Source organism: Arachis hypogaea, chromosome 6, assembly GCF_003086295.3.
Source record: "Arachis hypogaea cultivar Tifrunner chromosome 6, arahy.Tifrunner.gnm2.J5K5, whole genome shotgun sequence".
Lineage (NCBI taxonomy): Eukaryota > Viridiplantae > Streptophyta > Magnoliopsida > Fabales > Fabaceae > Arachis > Arachis hypogaea.
The window spans coordinates 28,271,342-28,275,060 of NC_092041.1; the positions used below are offsets into that span (position 1 = coordinate 28,271,342).

General features: G+C 38.3%; 1 non-coding gene across 1 annotated transcript; it reads right to left on the reverse strand.

Annotated features, from left to right (window-relative positions):
- Window positions 1-2,924: 2,924 nt before the first annotated feature.
- LOC112700523 (small nucleolar RNA R71) lies at window positions 2,925-3,032 on the reverse strand. Its single transcript, XR_003153431.1, has one exon. It is a non-coding gene; the product is annotated as a small nucleolar RNA R71 (small nucleolar RNA).
- Between the last annotated feature and the right edge of the window lie 687 nt (window positions 3,033-3,719).

The following is a 3,719-nucleotide window of genomic DNA, read 5'->3' on the forward strand; positions in this document are numbered from 1 at the left end:
CTCATCATCATTCTCACCCATGAACAAGGTGACTGACAACCACTCTTGTTCTACAAGCAACCAACGCTCTAGTGAATATCTCTTGGGTTCTTTAACCGGAATCTTCGTGGTATAGGCGAGAACTGATGGCAGCATTCAAGAGAATCCGGAAGGTCTAACCTTGTCTGTGGTATTCTGAGTAGGATTCAATGACTGAATGACTGTGACGTGCTTCAAACTCCTGAGGGCGGGGCGTTAGTGACAGACGCAAAAGAATCACTGGATTCTATTCCGGCCTGATTGAGAACGGACAGATGAATTCCGCTATGCTGTGACAGAGCATATGCAATCGCTTTCACTGAGAGGATGGGAGGTAGCCACTGACAACGGTGAAACCCTTGCTTAAGCTTGCCATGGAAAGGAGTAAGAAGGATTGGATGAAGACAGTAGGAAAGCAGAGAGACGGAAGGGAAGGCATCTTCATGCGCTTATCTGAAGTTCCTACCAATGAATTACATAAGTATCTCTATCTTTATCTTTTATGTTATTTTCGTTCATCATCATATCATTTGAGTTTGCCTGACTAAGATTTACAAGATGACCATAGCTTGCTTCAATACTAACAATCTCCGTGGGATCGACCCTTACTCACGTAAGGTTTATTACTTGGACGACCCAGTGCACTTGCTGGTTAGTTGTGCGAAGTTGTGTAATGCCATGGTATTGAGCTACCACGTTTTTGGAGCCATTACCGGGGATTATGAGAGTTGTGAAAAAGTATTGTTCACAATTTCGCGCACCAAATTTTTGGCGCCGTTGCCGGGGATTGTTCAAGTTTTGAGCAAGCTTTTGGTAACATCAGTGCCAAGATCCGGCAACAACACCAAGTTTTTGGCGCCGTTGCCGGGGATTGTTGAGTTTGGACAACTGACGGTTCATCTTGTTGCTTAGATTAGGTATTTTTTTTTCTTCAAAGTTCTTAAGAATGAATTCTAGTGTTTCAAGGTGATGTTCTTATCATCACCAAAGCTGATTGATCTTCATCAATTTAGCTCTTGAATGCAATGTTCTGCTGAAGCTTGGCTGACCATGTCTAATTCCTTTAGACTGAAGCTTTAGACTAACATTGCATGATTCCTGGGATTCTCATTAAGAATTTTGATATCTTTTTCCACTTAATTTTCGAAAAACACAAAAAAAAATCAAAAAAATCATAAAATCCAAAAATTTCTTGTTTGAGTCTAGTGTCTCATGTTAAGTTTGGTGTCAACTGCATGCATTCATTCATATGTCTTAAGGATCTTCAAGTAATTCTTGATGATCTTCGTGCTCTGATCTTTGAATTCTATTGACTTGAGTGTTTTGAGTGTCTCATATGCATTTTCATTTTGTTAGTGTCAGTAGTATACAAACTGCTAAGTTTGGTGTTTTGCATGCATTGTTATTTGATTCTTGTTGCATTTTGATTTTTCCTCATTATTATTAAAAATCCAAAAAAAATATTTTTAATTTGTGTCTTTTCAAGTCAATAATACAGAGAATTGAAGATTCAGAACATACAGCAGAGGAATTGCACAGAAAAAGCTGGGCGTTCAAAACGCCCAGTGAAGAAGGACAGACTGGCGTTTAAACGCCAGCCAGGGTACCTGGTTGGGCGTTTAACGCCCAAAAGGGTAGCATTTTGGGCGTTAAACGCCAGAATGTGCACCATTCTGGGCGTTTAACGCCAGGATGGCTAAAGGGGGAAGATTTTGTTTTCAAATCAATTTTTTTTAAGTTTTCAACATCTTTTCAAAATCAAATCTTTTTCAAATCAATTTTTCAATCAAATCTTTTTCAAAATTAACTTCTTTCCTTTTTCAAGGATACTTACTATCAATTAATGATTTGATTCAACATTTCAAGTATGTTACCTTTTCTGTTGAGAAAGGTTTAATGATTGAATCATATCTTTTCTTGTTAGTCAAGTTTTTAATTTTCAAATCAAATGTTTTTAAAATGTTTTCAAATCATATATTTTACAATTGTTTTCAAATCATATCTTCTTAACCACATCTTCTTCAAAATAGTTTTCAATCAAATCTTTCTGATTTCTAATTTCAAAATCTTTTTCAAAAATCATTTGATTTCTTTTCCATCTTCATTTTTCGAAAATTAAGTAATGTTTTTCAAAAATGTTTTCAAAATTTTTCACTTAATTTTCGAAAATTAGTTCCCTCCTTCTCATATCCTTCCATTTATGGACTAACACTACCCCTTAATGCAAAATTCGAACTCCATTTTCTCTGATAAGTTCGAATTTTCTACTTCTGTCTTCTACTCTTCTTTTCCTCTGACACCTAAAGGAATCTCTATACTGTGACATAGAGGATTCCACATTTTCTTGTTCTCTTCTCTTTCTTATGAGCAGGAGCAAAGACAAAGGCATTCTTGTTGAGGCTGATCCTGAACCTGAAAGGACCTTGAAAAGAAAGCTCAAAGAAGCCAAAGCACAACTCTCTTTAGAGCACCTGAACGAACTCTTCAAAGAAGAAGAACTCATGGCAGCCGAAAACAACAACAATGCCAACAATGCAAGGAAGGTGCTGGGTGACTTTACTGCACCTACTCCCGACTTCTATGGGAGAAGCATCTCTATCCCTGCCATTGGAGCAAACAACTTTGAGCTTAAGCCTCAATTAGTTTCTCTAATGCAACAGAATTGCAAGTTCCATGGACTTCCATTGGAAGATCCCCATCAGTTTTTAGCTGAGTTCTTGCAAATCTGTGACACTGTCAAGACTAATGGGGTTGACCCTGAGGTCTACAGACTTATGCTATTCCCTTTTGCTGTAAGAGACAGAGCTAGAACATGGTTGGACTCTCAACCTAAAGAAAGCCTGGACTCTTGGGAAAAGCTAGTCAATGCCTTCTTGGCAAAGTTCTTTCCACCTCAAAAATTGAGTAAGCTTAGAGTGGAAGTCCAAACCTTCAGACAGAAGGAAGGAGAATCCCTCTATGAAGCTTGGGAAAGATACAAACAATTAATCAGAAAATGTCCCTCTGACATGCTTTCTGAATGGAGCATCATAGGAATTTTCTATGATGGTCTCTCTGAACTGTCCAAGATGTCCTTGGATAGCTCTTCTGGAGGATCTCTTCATTTGAAGAAGACGCCTACTGAAGCTCAAGAACTGATTGAAATGGTTGCAAATAACCAATTCATGTACACTTCTGAAAGAAATCCTGTGAACAATGGGACTAGTCAGAAGAAAGGAGTTCTTGAGATGGATACTCTGAATGCCATATTGGCTCAGAACAAAATATTGACTCAACAAGTCAATATGATTTCTCAAAGTCTGTCTGGAATGCAAAATGCACCAAGCAGTACTAAGGAAGCTTCATCTGAGGAAGAAGCCTATGATCCTGAGAACCCTTCAATAGAAGAGGTGAATTACATGGGAGAACCCTATGGAAACACCTACAATCCTTCATGGAGGAATCATCCAAATCTTTCATGGAAGGATCAACAGAGACCTCAACAAGGTTTCAATAACAATAATGGTGGAAGAAACAGGTTTAGCAATAGCAAGCCTTTTCCATCATCATCTCAGCAACAGACAGAGAGTTCTAAGCAGAATACCTCTGACTTAGCAACTATGGTCTCTGATCTGATCAAAACCACTCAAAGTTTCATGACTGAAACAAGGTCCTCTATCAGAAATTTGGAAGGACAAGTGGGTCAGCTGAGCAAGAAAATT